The following is a 20648-nucleotide window of genomic DNA, read 5'->3' as shown; positions in this document are numbered from 1 at the left end:
TAGTATGTTTTTCAAATTATCACCTGAGAATTACCTTCTAAATTTAAATCTGCTAATGCTGCTTCCCTTGACAACTTATCAATTGCGTCCCATGATCTGCTGAGTAAAATGCAAACTCTTTAGCGTTATATGCAAATTTGTTTAGTTCTCAACTCTTCAACACTGTCTCTTTCTAGCCTGATTGATTTGCTTGATTTCCATATTTCAGACAAAGCAACATACTGGCACAATTTTAACTCTTTGAATACATGTGGCATTTATTCCATATCCCATGTGTTTTCACACACAAGTCTACCTTGCCTATCCTCTCCACCCTGTTGCTGTTCATATATTCATATTTCAAGTCAAGTTCAAGACCTCTCTGATAGATTCCCCTGAGATAGGGTTAACTACTCCCTTCCCTGGGTGACAATAAATGCTGCACAGACTTTCAGTACTGTGTTTACCATATGAACAAGGTTTACCAGCCGAAGTGTGAAATCTGGAGAACTTGCTAGTTTATCTATTCTTACATTTAACACAAGGTCTGGCATGATTTTTGTGTTCAAAACATTAATTGGTGTAGTAAAGAACAATGGTAAGAAATTGCACCCCATATTAAGGTAAGCACTAGTTTAAATCCTGATTTTTCCATGACCAGCTTTGGAACCTTGTATAATCTAATTAATGCAATTTGTACACCTGCAAAATGGGAATGATGATAGAATTGATCATAGTTAAAATTTAGCAATGTGATCTCATTAAGAACTAAGCCTGGCCTATAGTAGATGCCTTATAAACTTCAGATTGCATTATCTCTTACTCTCTTGGATGGATTAAAGAATTGGCATATTCTGATTCAGAAGGCTTCATATATAAGATCATCTAGTATATCACTTAAGAGATCTAGTTAAATACCATCAAGATTTCATTAAAACTGACAAAATTCATCTATGTATTCCTAATAGTTGAGACAGGTTATCACTATATCTATTGTTGTTGGACATGTAATCTGCTGAGGGAAATAGATTTTATCAAACCGAGTAGTAGTTAAGCCAAAGAGTTTTATACTTGGTAGGATTTTCATAGTAATATGGGAGTTGGGTGGCAGAAGTGGCCACCATATTAGAAACTTACATTCTAATATTGACTTCATTTCTATCTTGTTTCTTTTAATGCATATTCATGAGTCATAAATATCTTATTTTTAACTATGAAAGACAGATTCCTTTAGAGCTGTAATGAGTATTGTAAGGGCCACATAATGAGTAAAGCATTACAATGTATCTTTAAAGTAACCCAAGGAAAGGAGGCTGCTGCTCTCTTAGGAGGCAGGGATTATAAAGCATAAAGGCAAAATAATATTTTTCTTGTATAATTATCTCAGTGACCCTCAAACAGCTCATTAACTCTAGCCAACATTTTTCTTTCTAATTTAAGTGTAGTGGTGCTAAATTATTTCTGGAACCCTGGTCATAGCTATTAACCTGACTCTGACTGTTGTTTCAGAGCTCACTTCATTCCTGTTACGTGAGCAAGCTATGTCAAGGAAGGAAGGAAAACAAATTTAGTGTTAGTTACTCAGTCATGTCTAACTGTTTATGACCCTATGGACTGAGGAGCCCACTAGGCTCCACTGTCCGTGAATTCTCCAGGAAAGATAATGGAGAGGGTTAGGACTCCCTTCTTCCAGGGCATCTTCCCAAGCCAGGGATCAAAGCCAGGTCTCTTGCACTGCAGACAGATCCTTTACCATCTAAGCCACCAGAGGAGCCCCACAAGCTATCTTAGCCCAAACACAATTTAACTCAGAGGAGACAAGTAAATCTAACTTGATTTCTAGAACAAGATCCAAACCACCTTCTTACTGTATTTTTCCTACTAGTAGCTCAAAACAAAGTGTAGCCAGTGAAATTAAAAGTCAGACCTTTTCTCCATCTTCACTACAGTCTCAGCACATATTAAGCATTAACATAGAAAGATCCCTAGGCAACACTTGATGGAATCTACTTTCCACCCCCATCTTCATAAGTACATAACTACTGGTCTAACCCCAACAAAAGATAATGCTCCTAATGGAAAGATCAGAACCACTTGACCCTGGGCTAGGCTGACACAGGCTATGTTGTTTCTCATTTGAGAAGGACTGACCTCCATTGAGATCTTTCCTTCAAATGGTTGGGTGAGTGACCATGTGATAGTGAAAAAGTACATTAGCAAGAGTATGGTAGTTTGTCTTTACTGACTTCTTAAGAAAAATCTTAACATTAAGTCATCAGTTTGATTCAGGGAAAACTCATGCATTATGTGTGATTTCCACATGTTTTGGCAAGTATTTTTAAAAGAAATTATAGTATTTTACAATATACAAGAACCCAGTAATAATCACAAATTAAATTTTTAGATTAAGGTAAGTGTTTGCCAAGTCCTAATTCACATCTATGGGCTTCCCTGGTGGCTCAATGGTAAAGAATCCATCTGACAATGCAAGAGACACAGTTTCAATTCCTGGGTCAGAAAGATCTCCTGGAGAAGGAAATGGCAATCCACTCCAGTATTCTTGCCTGGAAAATCCCATGGAGAGAGAAACCTGGTATGCTACAGTCTATGGGCACAAAGAGTAGAACATAATTTAGTGACTAAACAACAGCAAATTCAAATCTATATAAAATATTTCCAAGGAAGACACTGTTGATGTGTTCAGGCTACCCAAGTTTCTGACAGCTCAGATCTGAAAATAAGTAGTTTGTAGTTGTTAGGAAACTTAAATGTGCGTGTGAACATGCCTGGGTCTGTGTATGATAGCAGTGATGGTAGTCATCTAAATTATTTTTAACACCATGTTTGACAAGAATGGTTGAATTACAAGTATGTCATGTAAGGAGAAAAGACTATCTCCATATCCTGTATCAGTTGTCCAGTTCAAAGGGGGATGTTAATATCCATTTATTTCACAAGCTTAATTTTATTGCATAGGCTTGACTTTATACCTCCCTTTCTAAATTCGCGAAGTGTCACTTATTATTGACACTTATTATTATCTGTGCCCAGTGCATATGAAGTCATCTACCTAACAGAGATGCCTAATTAGGAATACAAAAGAACAAGAGCAGAAACAAAGATGGAGAGGGTCCGAAAGTTTCAAAGAGGAGATACCTGAAACTGTACACAAAAACCGTAAGAAGTCAAATGTGGTTATATTCTCCAGGGGAGTGCAGGTCGGTTGGGGGTAGATGGAACAGTGCATAAACTTGAACACTCTTGAATTTATCTTTATGATCACTTGAAAATGTCAGCACTTATTATAGTCATAGAATTACAGCAGGTCAATCTCTCTCTGAGTGGCTTTGCATCTTCCTTAAAAAAGAGCTTAATTTCCTCGGGAATCAAAATGCATTCTCTCACATTAATTTCAGAAATTACACTAATTATATTATATTTAAATAAATACAGGTAGCACTTATTGAAAGTTTAATATGCCCTTTGTTAAACATTTAACATATTTGCCTTATTTAATCCTTGCTATCATTCTATCAGGTAGGGATTGTGATTATCCTCATTTCAGTCAAGAAAACTGAGCTTCAAGATTAAATAATTTGTGCCAGGTCAAAAATAGCTAATTAGTGACAGATATTAGATCCAATTCTGTGTTAATTCTATTATAAAATTCAGTATTGATAAACCAGGGGTAAATAAGCAAGAAGTATAAGCAAAGATGGCTCCGAGTTTGTATGATGACTTAACTGGCTCTAGAAAGATATCTAAACCCCTGAAATGAAACTGAAGTTTAATCACTATACATTAAGCTCTATACATAACTCTTTACACACCACACCATGATTCTGAATTTACTGAAAATGATGGTACACTTTCCAATTCTAAAAAAGAAAAGCAATCTTTTCAAATTTTGAAGCAAGATATACTAATTAAGTGCGTAATTTTGTGCCTGGAATGAGTCTGAAATTCTTTACATTCTTGCCTTTAAATGACAATTAGATGTGTAGCAAAATGCAATATAATGTTGAAAAGAATTCCAATATCTTAGAAAATAGCTGAGGGTAATCACTAGCTGTTTTTTTAACCATTGGTTAAAAAAACCAATTGCTATGTCAATATTTGTACAAAATCAAAAATCTGTATAAGATTTGAACAATAGAAACTATGTTTATTTGAATTTTTTTTACCCTAAAACATGTTTGAGTAGTTGGAAATGAGGCCTTAACCTACGGTGCTTTAACTTGGAGAAAACTTTGGTATGAATCCTGTTACAAGATCAAGTTAAATGTCTTGCATGTATAATTACAAAGTAGTGGGGAATCCAGTTAAAGACTTCCAGTGGGAGGAAGTAATGCAAATTTATAAGGATAAGGTACTTTCAAGAACAGATTGAAAAATAAGGCACACATAGAAGTTAATTTAGACAGCAATATTTCTTCAACAATGACAAATTTCTTTGAGAGTATGGAAATACGGAATTCTTTTTTTAAGAGTAGAAATTCATTTTTGCAGGGGATTGGGGATTTCTAGCTCCAGTATATTTCATTAAATATTTCGTTGTTGTTCTGATTCAGTTCTGTCTGACACTTTGCGACCCCATTAACTTCAGCACACCAGGGTTCCTTGTCCTTCGCTATCTCCTGGAGTTTGTTCAAATTCATGTTCATTGAGCCTGTGATGCCATCCAACCATTTCATCCTCTGTTGCCCCCTTCTCCTCCTGCCCTCAATCTTTCCCATCTGTCTTTCCCAACTTTTCCAATGAGTCAGCTCTTTGCATCAGGTGGCCAAAGCATTGGAGCTTCAGCTTCAGCATCAGTTCTTCCAGCGAACATTCAGGTTTGATTTCCTTTAGGATTGATTGTTTCAATCTCCTTGCTGTCCAAGGGGCTCTGAAGAGTCTTCTCTAGCATCACAGTTTGAAAGCATTCATTCTTTGGTGCTCAGCCCTCTTTATGGCCCAACTCTCACATCCACACATAACCACTGGAAAAACATAGTCTTGACTATAAGGACCTTTGTTGACAAATTGATATCTCTGATTTTTAATACACTAGAAATGTGTCTAAGTTTGTCATAGCTTTTCTTCCAAGGAACAAGTGTCTGTTAATTTCATGACTGCAGTCATTGTAGTGATTTTGGAGCCCAAGAAAATAAAATCTGTCACTACTTCCATTTTTTTCCTGATCTATTTACCATGAAGTGGTAGGACTAGATGCCATGACCTTAGTTTTTTAAATGTTGAGCTTTAAGCCAGCTTTTTCACTATCCTATTTTACCTTCATCAAGAGGCTCTTTGGTTCCTCTTCACTTTCTGCCATTAGAGTGGTATCATCTGCATATCTACGACTGTTGATATTTCTCCCTGCAATCTTTATTCCAGTTTGCAATACACCCAGCCTGGCATTTTGTATGATGTACTCTGCATATAAGTTAATTAAGCAGGGTGACAGTATACAGCCTTGAAATACTCCTTTCCCAATTTTGAACCAGTCTGTTGTCCTATGTTGTTCCAGTTCTAACTGTTGCTTCTTGTCCTGCATACAGGCTTCTCAGGAGGCAGATAAGATGGAATGGTATTTCCATCTCTTTAGGAAGTTTCCACAGTTTGTTGTGATCCACATAGGCTTTAGTGTAGTCAATGAAACAGAAGTAGTTTTTCTGGAACTCTCTTGCTTTTTCAATGATTCAATGGATGTTGGCAATTTGATCTCTGGTTCCTCTGCCTTTTCTAAAACCAGCTTGAACATCTGGAAGTTCATGATTCACGTATTGTTGAAGCCTGGCTTGGAGAATTTTGAGCATTACTTTACTAGCGTGTGAGATGAGTGCAATTGTGCGGTAGTTTGAGCATTCTTTGGCATTGCCTTTCTTTGGAATTGGAATGAAAGCTGACCTTTTCCAGTTCTGTGGCCACTGCTGAGTTTTCCAGATTTGCTGGCATATTGAGTGCATCACTTGAGCAGCAGCATCTTTTATGATCTGAACTAGCTCAGCTGGATTCCATCACCTCCACTAGCTTTGTGTGCAGTGATGCTTTCTAAGGCCCACTTGCCTTCATACTCTCAGATGTCTGGCTCCCTGTGATAGCTAATTTTATGGGCCATAGGGTACCCAAATGTTTCATCAAACATTATTTGTGGTGTTACAAGATGCTTTTTGGAGTGTGATAAGGGTGTTTTTAGGTAATATTAACAAGTACATTTGTGAACTGAGTAAGGCAGACCCCTCTCTCCGATGATCCAATCCACCGAAAGACTAAACAGAACAGAAAGCTGACTCTCTCTCTCTCCCTGAGTAAGAGAATTCTCTTGCCTGATGGCCTTGAGCTGGGACATCAGCTCTTCTCTGTTCTACAGCAAGGTCAGACCTTCAAACTTGACCTGGGGTCACTGGCCCAGCAGACTTTACACTTACACACCTCCATAAGAGCATGGGCCAATTCCTTATAATAAATCCCTCTCCCTCACTCCTGTGGGCTCAGTTTCTCTAGAGAACCCAGATTAATATTCATCTTCTATAAAGCTTAATTTTGTATAAATTTTAATTATGATTTATCTCACGTGCAAGTAATAGATCCCACTAAGCTCCTGTAAGGAAGTTGTAGAAATAATGTATTGCCATAGATTTGTAATGGGATAACATCAATTACAGAGAAATTAACAGAGAAATCTTTTAAAGACAGAGTTTAAGAATTATGAAAGACATAGGGATACAAATGTACGGATCTGAAGAACTTTTTTTTTTTTTTTACCATGCCACATGGCATTTAGGATCTTAGTTCCAGAACCAAGCTGGGCCATGGGAGTGAAAGAGCCCAGTCCTAACCATTGAACCACCAGGGAACTCCCAAAAATCACTTGATTTTGGTTTGCTGAGTAAATGTTACACACAGTAAATTTGTGTCAGTTATCTATTGCAGCATTAAAAACCACCCAAGAACTTGGTTACATAAAGCAATATGAATTATTTATTTTACTCATTTATATGCAATTTGAGCAGGACTGTGAAATCAGCCCCTTGCTTCTCAGAGTACAACCGTAGACTGCAGAGTAGCTCTCTCTCACAACATTGGCAAATTAGTACTGACTGATGGCTAAGGGCTTGACTTTCTCTTACATTGGCCTCCCCAGAGTCTTCTCCTCTCACAGGGAAGGACTAGGTCTCAGGAGCAATTGCAAAATACAGGAAACAGAATCCACCCATTTTTAAGCTCTGGCTCTAGAAACTAGTATGGGGCTTTCCAGGCGGTGCTAATGGTAAAGAACCTGCCTGCCAATGCAGGAGACAAAAGAAACACAAGTTTGACTCCTGGGTTGGGAAGATTCTCTGGAAAAGAAAATGGCAACTCACTCCAGTATTTATGCCTGGAGAATCCCAGGGACAGAGGATTCTGGTGGGCTACAGTCTGGAGTCACAAAGAATCAGACATGACTGAAGTGACTTAGTACTATAGAAACTAGTAAAGAATCATGTCCAGCCTATACTTTTGGTTAAGCTGTCAAAGAGCCTAAATCTAACGATGAGGCATATAAAGCTCCTGATCAATGGGAGGAATGTCAAAACATTTTGGAGTCATGCTTTAAAATTGCCACAGTATACCTTCTGGCCGTAGATTATTTACATTCTCACCACATGTAAAATATACCTTCTTTCAAAACCCTAAAACACTTTACAGAATTGGTCTCAGGCTCAAAGCCTCAAGTTTCATTAACCAAAGTAGGTCCAAGTAAGACCAGGGTGCAGATGAGGCTCCAGGGGTTTGGCTTTTTATAGGCAGCTCCTTAAATATGGTTCTGCTAATCTGAAGACCTGGGACATAAATAGGTTATTTCTTCTGTAACACATATGACACAGAGCAAGGGGATGATGTAAGATAATTGCCATAGATGTTCCCATTCAAAAGGGAGTAACAAGAGGCGTGGAGCAGTCACTAGTATATCACACCTGTGAACTCTAATTGGGCCTGTTTTCATCCTTTAGACCAACGGTCTCCAACATTTTTGGCACCAGGAGCCAGTATCGTGGAAGATGATTTTTTGAACAAACTAGGGCTAGGGGACGGGGGCAGGGGACAGGGGAGAGGATCGTTTCAGAATGATTCAAGCATATTATGTTTACAGCATACTTTATTTCTGAACTAATGCCACTGCTTATCTGACAGGAGGTACAGGTCCATAGACTGGAGGTTGGGGACTCTGCCTTTGGGGTAGGGGGCTGGAGGCTGGGCCTTTGAAAGCATCTTCCTTCATGGATCACAGCCTTATATGGCAAAGGGGCTTGTGTAACTCAATGAAGCTGTGGCTCATGCCATGTAGGGCCACCTAAGAAGGATTGGTCACAGAGGAGAGTTCTGGAAAAACGTGATCCACTGGAGGAGGAAATGGCAACCCACTGCAGTATTCTTGCCTATAAAAACCCCATGGACAGTATGAAAAGGCAAAAAGATATGACACCAGAAGATAAGCACACCAGGTTGGAAGTTGTCCAATATGCTATTGGGGAAGATTGGAGGGAAATTATTAATAGCTCCAGAAAGAATGAACTGCCTGGTCCCAAGCAGAAAGAACTCTCAGTTGTGGATGTGTCTGGTGGTGAAAAGCCAAAGATGGAAAAACTCTATACAGTCAGCAAAAACAAGACCAGGAGCTGACTGTGGCTCAAATCATGAACTCCTTATTGCAAAATTCAGACTTAAATTGAAGAAAGTAAGGAAAAGCGCCAGGCTATTCAGATATGAATTAAATCATATCCCCTATGATTATACAGTGGAGGTAACAAATAGATTTAAGGGATTAGATCTGATAGACAGAGTGCCTGAAGAACTATGAATGGAAGTTCATAGCATTGTACAGGAGACCAAAAACCATCTCCAAGAAAAGAAATGCAAAAAGGAAAAATGGTTGTTTGAGGAGGCCTTACAAATAGCTGAGAAAAGACTAGACTAGAAAGGCAAAGAAGAAAGGGAAAGATATATCCAATTGAATGCAGTTCCAAAGAATAGCAAGGAAAGATAAGAATGCCTTCTTAAGTGAACAATGCAAAGAATTAGGAAAACAACAGAATGGGAAAGACTAGAGATCTCTTCAAGAAAACTGGAGACACCAAGGAAACATTTCATGGAAAGATGGGCACAATAAAGGGCAAAAATGGCAAGGATATAACAGAAGCCAAAGAGATCAAGAAGAAGTGAAAAGAGTACGCTGAAGAACTGTACAAAAAAGATCTTAATGACCCAGATAACCATGATGGTGTAATCACTCTCCTAGAGCCAAACATCCTGGATATGCAGAGGACACCACCCTAATGGCAGAAAGCAAAGAGGAACTAAAGAGCCTCTTGATGAAGGTGACCAAGGAGAGTGAAAAAGCTGGCTTAAAACTCAACATTAAAAAAGCTAAGATCATGGCATCTGGACCCATCACTTCATGGCAAATAGATGGGGAAACAATGGAAACAGCGAGAGACTTTATTTTGGATCATAAAGAAGGCTGAGCACTGAAGAACTGATGCTTCTGAACTGTGGTGTTGGAGAAGACTCTTGAGAGTCCCTTGGACTGCAAGGAGATCCAACCAGTCCATCCTAAAGGAAATCAATGCTGAATATTCATTGGAAGGACTGCTGCTACAGGGAAAGTTCCAATACTTAGCCACTTGCTGTGAAGAGTTGAATCAGTGGAAAAGACTCTGTTGATGGGAAAGACTGAAAGCAAAAGGAGAAAGGGGTAACAGAAGATAAAATGATTAGATAGCATCAGTTACTCAATGGACTTGAATATGAGCAAACTCTGGGAGATGGTGGAGGACAGAGGAGCCTGGCATGCTGCAGTCCATGGGGTCTCAAAGTCTGACAGAACTTAGTGACTGAACAAGACCAACAACAAATTAGTCCTCAGTATGACTCTAAAAAAATTACTGTCTGTGTTTCTTGTCGGCACTCTCTGGGCTCATGGCTCTGCCCTGAATTATTTTCAACCAGTTTTCTGCCCATAAACATTTAGGGATCCATTTTATTCTTATCTGGAGTTACTTTCACCAGAACAATTCTCTTAAATTTGAGTGGGTTTTCTATGTAATTATGTTCGACTAGTTAAAAGTCATACCTACAAGTCTTTTTGCAAAAAGTCCTTCTCTATCTTGGTTTCCTGAATGATACCCCCTGAGACAACAAGGTCTTTTAAGACTTTTAGAAACCCCATTGTTAAATGGGGAGGATTTGTAAAACATGCCCTTCTAATTCTTATAAGCCCTTCTGTCTGTTGGAAAGGGTTTCTGAGTTACCCATCTCAATTCTTTCCAATATACGAACCCTACAGTTTCACACAGAATTAGATTTTGTGTACCAAAGTACTTACTATTTTGAGAATTTTTTTTTTTTTTTTTTTTTTGTCATATGGAAAAGCCTAGAAAGTGCTGTATTTTTTAACTTATCAAATTCTGGCTCCTTTATACTTAACACAGCAGTCTCTCATCCTGCACTCTCTCTCCTCTTGCATTTTTTCCCCATAAATATCAAGAAGCAGCTAGGTGGAGTTTTCAACATTCTCCTAGATCACTGAATTCATCAGGGTCATCTCCTGTGTTCGGCATTTACTGAAGGAGACAGGTCAACAACACTTCCACCATGGCTTCATGAGTCCCCTTTCTTCCAGTTTCCAGTTAATATTACCTTCATTTTCCTTTACACTTTCAGCAACAACCTCCTCAGTAGCCTTTGAGCTATTTCACTAAGACTCTCCTCATGGCTTTCCTGGCTTCTTCCTGCCATCCAGCGCAAACCCATAACACATGTTGCTTTTTGTTATGGAATCACCCCCCACCTCAGGTAAAAATACCTCTACCAGTTATTTATTACCATGTAACAAAGGAATCCCAGATTTGGTGATGTGAAGTTATAATAATTTGTTATTTTGTTCAGAAATTTGCGAGTTGGGGCAAACTTAGCAGGGAATTTGTCTTTACTCTTGAATAAAAGGAGTGTCAAAGATTAGATTTAAAACCTCCAAAGTGCCCAGAGGTTAAAAAGAAAAAGAAACATGGAAAAGCTATTTACCTGAGAGCAATGGAAAGATATTTTTGAACAGCATAATTGTTAGTATATTATTAAAATTTTGAGATGAGAAGTGATTCAGACTTGAGGAAAAATCTACTTGAAAAATTTATAAATCTTGGACTGTTTCAACTTATCATGTCCAAAAGTATTAAGAACAACTAACTTATGATTGAATGAGGAAATATAATTTTTGAAAGACAGGGAATAATTGGCTTCAAGACAGAAACAAACTACAGGATACTTTTCCACTTCTCCTTTTAAAACTATAACCATACTTGCCATTGTGCTATTCTAATTACCTCCTCATTGACATCACCCAATATCTTCACCACAATACCTTCATTGTTCCTATTTCCTCTTTTTATTAACCCCCATAAATTCCCCTTATCATTTATTGCTTGGTTGGATGACTTTTGAACTAAATAATCTTTGCTAATTTTTGGTATCTTTCATTTGGCTTTCTACAGGACTTTAGCTATGTTTTTCTCTTTTATTAATATCATAAATCTCCCTTATGGTTGATTTTTTTTTTTCAAGTGAATCTACCCTGGAATGTGAAGTCAAGTGGGCCTTAGGAAGCATCACTATGAACAAAGCTAGTGGAGGTGATGGAATTCCAGTTGAGCTATTTCAAATCCTAAAAGATGATGCTGTGAAAGTGCTACACACTCAATATACCAGCAAATCTGGAAAACTCAGCAGTGGCCACAGGACTGGAAAAGGTCAATTTTCATTCCAATCCCAAAGAAAGGCAATGCCAAAGAATGCTTAAACTACTGCACAATTGCACTCATCTCACATGCTAGTAAAGTAATACTCAAAATTCTCTAATCCAGGCTTCAGCAATACGTGAACCGTGAACTTCCAGATGTTCAAGTTGGTTTTAGAAAAGGCAGAGGAACCAGAGATCAAATTGCCAACACCCAATGGATCATCGAAAAAGCAAGAAAGAGTTTCAGAAAATATCTATTTCTGCCTTATTGAATATGCCAAAACCTTTGATTGTGTGGATCACAATAAACTGTGGAAAATTCTGAAAGGGATGGGAATATCAGACCACCTGATTTGCCTCTTCAGAAACCTGTATGCAGGTCAGAAAGCAACAGTTAGAACTGGACATGGAACAACAGACTGGTTTCAAATAGGAAAAGGAGTACGTCAAGGCTGTATATTGTCACCCTGCTTATTTAACTTATATGCAGAGTACATCATGAGAAGCACAGGACTGGATGAAGCACAAGCTGGAATCAAGATTGCCGGGAGAAATATCAATAAACTTGGATATGCAGATGAGACCACCCTTATGGCAGAAAGTGAAGAAGAACTAAAGAGTCTCTTGGTGAAAGTGAAAGAGGAGAGTGAAAAAGTTGGCTTAAAGCTCAACATTCAGAAAACTAAGATCATGGCATCTGGTCCCATCACTTCATGGCAAATAGATGGAGAAACAGTGGAAACAGTGGCTGACTTTATTTTTGAGGGCTCCAAAATCACTGCAGATGGTGACTGCAGTCATGAAATTAAAAGACGCTTACTCCTTGTAAGGAAAATTATGACCAACCTAGGCAGCATATTAAAAAGAAGAGACAATACTTTGCCAACAAATATCCGTCTAGTCAAGGCTATGGTTTTTACAGTAGCCATGTATAGATGTAAGAGTGGGCTATAAGAAAGCTGAGCACCAAAGAATTGATGCTTTTGAACTGTGGTGTTGGAGAAGACTCTTGAGAGTCCCTTGGACTGCAAGGAGATCCAACCAGTCCATCCTAAAGGATATCAGTCTTGGGTGTTCATTGGAAGGGTTGACGTTGAAGCTGAAAGTCCAATACTTTGGCCACCTGATGCAAGGAGCTGACTCATGTGAAAAGACCCTGATGCTGGGAAAGATTGAGGGTAGGAGGAGAAGGGGACAACAGAGGATGGCATGGTTGGATGGCATCACTGACTCAATGGACATGAGTTTAGGTAGACTCTGGCAGTTGGTGATGGACATGGAGGCCTGGCGTGCTGCAGTTCATGGGGTTGCAAAGAGTCTGACACAACTGAGTGACTGAACTAAACTGAACCGTAACTTTTACAGACCTACTTAAGCTTCAGAGTTTACTGCACATTTGAAAGTCACCTAGCTTTCCAATTCTGAAATAAATATATAAGTATTTCATTAGCAAAATCGAGTGTTATACAGCCCACAACAATCACTGCATTTCCTTTAGTGATTGAAAGTACTGATATTCAAGATCTAAATCATTCTTCTGAAGGTAATCAAAAAAGTACCAGAGGTGTGAACTTTACAGTAAGAGACTAAGATAGTCTTATCTTACTCTAAAACTTTCCCAATACTAATTTCATTTCTGGTTTGCATTATGTTTAAAGGTAGGGTTGACTTATGGTTTTAAACTGAAATGAGAAGGAGAAAAATTTGGTATGAATATGCCAGAGGAGGAGAGGCTCAAAAGGCATAGTAAGTTTAAAAGTGAACGCCACTGTAAAGTTTTAAAGGATTAGAAAAACAAATGAAGGCAAGAACGGAAAAGGCAGGGCAGAAAAGGTTTTTGTGGGTTATTTAGTCTCACAGCACACTTGCTCAGTTATTTCCAACTCTCTTGCGACCCCATGGACTGTAGCTCGCCTGGCTTCTCTGTCTATGGGATGTCCCAGGCAAGAACACTAGAGTGGGTTGACATTCCTTTCTCCAGGGGATCTTCCTGACACAGGGATTGAAACTGCATTTCCTAAATTGGCAGGCAAATTCTTTAACACTGACTGAGCCACTAGGGAAGCACAAAAAATGTTTTATCCTCATCTAAAATGAGAGAGAGAGAGAGACAGACAGGGTATTGAATTGATTGTTGAGAAGAGTCAAGTTTTACCAAAATGAGAAATTATATCTTATTTTTCACACATACTTTTCAGAAACAGCATTTTATGATTAAAAAGGACCCTGTAGATTAAATGTTCTCTATTCTGTAAAATAATCACGTACGTTTAGATTTCCAATGAGAAGTCTAACTATAATTGCCTATGGATGTGTAGGAATTTCATTAGGAATTTCAAACACTGCAAAAGTAATTTTCAAACATTTTCATTTCTGCTAATATAGTGGTTCTTAAAATAGATGAAAAAGATAAAATATTTTCAAACTTTATAAGGATTTTCACTTTAATTTATTTACCACTAAGTATTGAACTAGCTTCCAGAAGTATCTTTTTCAGTGACTCATTCAGAATGGATTACCTTAGAAGTCTTTGATAGTTCATAAATGTCCTCAATATTTGGATGTTATAATCCTGACTTTAGCATATTTTTACCTGGAGCTAGAACAGACACAGTGTTGCCCTGTATCAACAATGGTTTTGGCCCCACTAATAAAAATTATTAACTAACTCTGAAATACAGTATCTTTAAAAAATTGACTACATTATAAACATTCTTTTTAATTATTAGTTTAGTATCTCAGTTTTTAGTTTACAAAAGAAAACTTCTCCCAATGTCTAGTCTTTCTTTTCTCACACATTTTCCCCTATAAATACATTAAAAATTCTCATCAAATAGAATTAAAACAAAAAGGAAATTTTGATTATCTTTTTAAAAGAGACTATGAACGTTTCAGGCTATCACTTTACTAGGAATTCATTTATTAATTATGTGGATTCTTCACATAATTGTATTGTATTGGTTTGTATTGGATTGGATTATTTAACAAATTTTATTTACTCTTAATTACCACAATGGAAATATGTGGCTAAATGCAAATTTAACAAAGGTTTTAGTAAAGGCATCAATAATGAGTAAAATGAAAACCCATCTTTCTTTTCATACATCTGCAAATAATTGCCTAAATCTTCCAAAATTTTCAAAATTACATCTATCTAACCAAATGGACAATGTTTACCTAAAATGTTAAATTTCACCATTTATACATTACTTAACATGTATGTATAGCAGCTATTGTTACACAGATGAGCATCATGAATGTTCTTTTAACAAACTCAAACCAGAGAACACCCCGACTCAAGTAAGTCAATGAAATGAAGATGACATGGGATGACTTAGCTTTGTGGTCCCATTCCCACTCTCTCTGTTCCAAATTTGTGCAATTACTTTTTGACTCTGTCTGGATTCTGAGCTAGAATTGTTCTTTGCACATGCAGAAACTAAAAGACAAACAAAACACCTCAACATAAACCAATGAAAAATTTACTGTCAAAACTAAAAATTAACCAAAAAAAATCTAGGACTCCCTAGTGAATATTTTGGTTCCCAATTATTTTTCTTCTTTGACCAACTGCCTTCCTCTTTTGTTACTTTTTTCCTATGGATCTTGGTTATGAATATACATATGTAGTTTGAATTTTGTCTTATTCCAAATTAGGGTAATTACATGTTCTCTGTCTCTAAAATGCTTAGTTATTTCTAGATTCTATTTCTGTCTACTTTGTTGACTAACATATAAAAACTCACTTTTATCCATGAGTTCTCCTAACTGTGTGTGATTCTGATATGGAACATGCATTGAGAAACTAGCTTAGATTTATGCATCTTACACTTACTACTAAAATATCACCTGTGGATTTTATCAGACTACAATCCTAATAACTCTGGGTTGTTGTCTCAGAGCCTAACTTTCTAACAAGCTTCTAGAGGATTTCTATTTATGATCAGCTGGTTCATAAATAATACTATAAGTAGCAATAGTCTAAATGAAAATAGCTAACTACCTAATTATGTGATTATAATTAATACAATTAAGAATTTATGGAACAGAGCTTCCCTTGTGGCTCAGTTGGTAAGGAGTCTGCCCGAAATGCCAGAGACCTTGTTCTATCCCTGGGTTGGGTAGTTCCCCTGGAGAAGGAAACGGCAACCCTCTTCAGTATTCTTGCCCAGGTAATCCCATAGACAGAGGAGCCTGGTGGGTTACAGTCCATGGGATTGCAATTATATGATTATAATTAATACAATGAAGAATTTATGGAATAGGTATTGCTTAAATAAATGTCAGATGTGTTCTTTGGGCTATAATTAAACATTTTAGTTTAAAATTCCGTGGACAGAGGAGCCTAGCAGGCTACAGATCGTGAGGTCCTGAAGAGGAGGACACTAGTGAGCAACTGGGCACACACACCTAGATAAAGCTCTGTGCCCTTTATACGTGGTAACCTATTTAATCTCTCCCCAAATCTTATAAGGTGTTAGTTGCTCAGTCATGTCTGATGCTTGCGACCCCATGGACTGTGGCCCAGCAGGCTCCTCTACCCACAGAATTCTCCAGGCAAGAATTCTGGAGTGGGTAGCTACTCCCTTCTCCAGCAGATTTTCCTGACCCAGGGATCAAACCTGAGTCTTCCACATTGCCAGCAAATTCTTTACTGCCTAAGCCACCAGGGAAGCTCCACCCACCCCCAACCCAATCATGAGATGTAGGTATTTTTCCTACATAACTGAAGGGGAAACTTAGACACAAAGGGGTTAAATGACTTTCTTGAGGTAATACTGCTTTTTAGGGACAAACTAGGATGCAAGCCCAGGCAGACACTTCACCTGTAAAAGTGACTCCATTACAGCACATCCTCACAGCACTGCCTGGATCACTGTATTCATAACCAAGCAGCTCCCTAGACAGAACATTCCCGCACTTTCTGTCTCTCTCAAGGCCCAGTCTGCTACCAGGCAGTTAAAATGAAGGAAGATATCAGTTTAAAAACAGATTCCACTTACCTAGTGCTTACTCTATGTTAGGTTCCAGTCAAAATACATTACATGTATTAACTCAGTCCTCACAATAAGCCCTTCTAGGAAGCATTGGTTTTATCTGCACCAGGGGTGAGGGAACTGAGGCAGTGATGGTTGAAGCGCCCCTATCCCCACCCCAGGTTCACGGTCAGCAGTATGTAAACATAGGCTGTCAAGTTCCAGAGTTAGTGATTTCAGCTGCCCCACTTTGCCTGCCTTGAGGATAATGAGGATATATTCACTCTCTTGTCTTGTGGGTCAACCTAACCCTTTTCAAAGGGAAAATATCACAAGCTCCCCCAATGCCACTTAGTGATTTATGAACGCACAATTTCATCTTCGAATTTAGACCTATTTCTCACAAGTAGGCCATAGGGAATTATACGATGTCTGTCTGCATGCTATGTTGCTTCTTTAACATTCTGACCACATCTTGAGTAAGGAAATATGGATTTAAGGTAAATAAATTCTCTGCAATCTTTGTCAGTCAACCTTGAGACTGACTCGCTGAATAAATATGTAAAATCACCATTTTTATAAGCAATGTAAAAAGTGACTGTTAGCAGTTTGGAGAAGTCAAACAAGCGCTGCAGCAGTGGTGACTGCACATATGGGTTTGGTTTGGAATTAACACCACTTCAGGTCAACCTCACACATCCACCACAGCAACGCCCCTAACAGAACAGGCTGCTTTCTGTGAGGACAGACTGCCCTGCTTAGTACATGTGCCCTTAAACCATGTGTTTGTATCTGACTTCACTTTACACTTTACAAAGGTCATTTTAACTGAGCCAGAGGCAATTAACCAAAGATGGTCTATCTAATTTCATTCTTTTTGTTACATTAGTATGCGAGTTTAAATACAGTATAAATAATATTAGTGTATAGTTACACTTCTAAGTGTAAAAAGTCTATCATTTCCTTGATTTCAAAATAAAATCAGGTGTTATTTATCATAAATCTTAATAAAAATAAATTTTAATGGAGAAATCTGAAATTTACTATGAGAACAAGGTTAATTTCAATTATACTTAGAACATGATAATTTTTTCTAAGTAAACAGATATATGTATAATAATATCTCTAATGAACTAGAATCACTTATCTTCAGGATATCAAAATCTGTGTTTGAAAGAAAAATGTTTCATAAAATTATTTTAACTACATATTTTCCATTTATAATGACATAATCATATACACCTAAAGCTCAACATTCAGAAAACTTAGATTATGGCATTCAGTCCCATCACTTCATGGAAAACAGATGAGAAAACAATGGAAACAGTGACAGACTTTATTTTCTTGGGCGATAAAATCACTGCAGATGGTGACTGCAGCCATGAAATTAAAATACGCTTGCTCCTTGGAAGGAAAGTTATGACAAACCTAGACAGCATATTAAAAAGTATAGACATTACTTTGCCAAGAAAGGTCTATATATTCAAAACTATAATTTTTCCAGTAGTCATGTATGGATGTGAGAGTTGGACCATAAAGAAAGCTGAGCACTGAAGAATTGATGGTTTTGAACTGTGGTGTTGGAGAAGACTCATGAGAGTCTCTTGGAATGCAAGGAGATCAAACCAGTCAACCCTAAAGGAAATCAATCATGAATACTCATTGGAAGGACTGACGTTGAAGCTCCAAAACTTTGGCCACCTGATGTGAAGAGTCGACTCATTAGAAAAGACCCTGATGTTGGGAAAGATTGAAGGCTGGAGGAGAAGGGGACAGAAGATGAGATGGTTGGATGGCATCACCACCTCAATGGATATGAATTTGAACAAGCTCTGGGAGATGGTGAATGACAGGGGATCCTGGCATGCTGCAGTCCATAGGGTCACAAAAGTCAGACACATGTATTCCCCATCCCGATCCCCCCTCCCACCTCCCTCTCCACCCGATCCCTCTTGGTCTCTGTCAATGTATGGCATAAACCACTACAATATGTAAAGTAATTAGCCTCCAACTAATAAAAATAAATGGAAAAAAAATCAGACACAGCTTAGTGACTGAATAACAACAACAAATCATATACATATTAAAATGGGTCAATGAACCTACAAGAGAATCCCCATAATGTTATCAGTTGATTTTTCAGCAGAAATTTTTCAGGACAGAAGGGAGTAGCAGGATATATTTAAAGTGATGAAAGGGAAAAACCTACAACCAAGAACTCTACCCAGCAAGGCTCTCATTCAAATTCAAGGGAAAAATCAAAAGCTTCAAAGAAGCAAAACATAAGAGAATTCAGCATCACCAAACCACTTTTACAACAAATGTTAAAGGAACTTCTCTAAGCAAGACACAAAAGAGGAATGGAAGAAAAAAGACAGAAAAGCAAAATTCAAACAATCAAGAAAATTGCAGAAGGAAAATATGTATCAATAATTACCTTAAAAATAAATGGATTAAGTGCTTCAACCAAAAGACACAGACTAACTGAATAAGTGTAAAACCAAGACCCATATATATGCTGCCTACAAGAGGCCCTCTTCAAACCTAGGGGCACATATCGACTAAAAGTTATGGGGTAGAAAAACATATTCCTTGCAAATAGACATCAAAATAAAGCTGGAAGAGCTATACTCATATCAGACAAAACTGACTTTAAAATAAAAACTGTCACAGGAGACAAGGAAGGACACTACATAATGATCATGGGATCAATCCAAGAAGATAAAACAATTATAAATATTTATACATCCAACATGAGGGCACCTAGATAGATATGGCAAATGCTAAAAGTAGAAAAGGGGAAATCAACAGTAACACAATAATAGTGGGAGACATTAACACCCTACTTTTACCAATGGACAGATCATCGAGACAGAGAATAAGGAAACACAGGTCTTAAATGACACATTAGACCAGATAGACTCAATTGATATTTATAGGACATTCAATCCAAAAGCAGAATACACTGTTCTTAAGTCCACAAAGAATATTCTTCAGGATAGATCACTTATTGGGTCACAAATCAAGCCTCAGTAAATTTAAGAAAACTGAAATTATATTAAACATCTTTTACAATCATAGCATCATGAAATTAGAAATAAATTACAGGGAAAAAAACTAAAAAACACAAACACATAGAGGTTAAATAATATGTTACTAAATAACCAAAGGATCATTGAAAGCAAATAGAAAATCAAAAAGTACCTAGAGACAAATAACAATGAAAATATGACCCAAAACCTATGGGATGCTACAATAGCAGTTCTAAAAGAGAAGTTTATGGCAATACAATCTTACCCCCAAAACACAAGACAAATGTCAAATAAACAACCTAAACTTACACCTAAAGCAACTGGAGAAAGAAGAACAAATGAAACCCAAAATTAGTAGAAGGAAAGAAATCATAAAGATCATAGCAGGAATAAATGAAAGAGAAACAGAAAACAATAGCAAGAATCAATGAAACTAAAGGCTGTTTCTTTGAAAAGATAAAATTGATAAGCCTTTAGCTAGTCTCATCAAGAAAAAAAAAAAAAGAGAGGATGTAAATCAATAAAATTAGAAATGAAAAAGAAGTTACAGCTATAGAAATACAATGGGCCCTAAGTGGTTACTACAAGCAACTGTATGCCACTAAAATGGACAAACTTGAAGAAATGGACAAATACTTAAAAAGGCACAATCTCCTAAAGCTGAACCAGGAAGAAATAGAAAATATGAACTGAACAAGCACAAGTAATGAAATTGAAACTCTGATTTAAAATATTCCAAGAAATGAAAGTCCAGGACCAGATGGCTTCACAGGCAAATTTTGTGAAACATTTAGAAAAGAGTTAGCACAGAGGCAATGTGACAAATTCACAGCAAACCTCATTCTCAGTGGTGAAAACCTAAAAACATTTCTTCTAAGATCAGGAACAAGATAAAGACGT

The sequence above is a fragment of the Muntiacus reevesi genome, chromosome 13, assembly GCF_963930625.1.
Source record: "Muntiacus reevesi chromosome 13, mMunRee1.1, whole genome shotgun sequence".
Lineage (NCBI taxonomy): Eukaryota > Metazoa > Chordata > Mammalia > Artiodactyla > Cervidae > Muntiacus > Muntiacus reevesi.
This window is presented reverse-complemented; position numbering follows the sequence as displayed.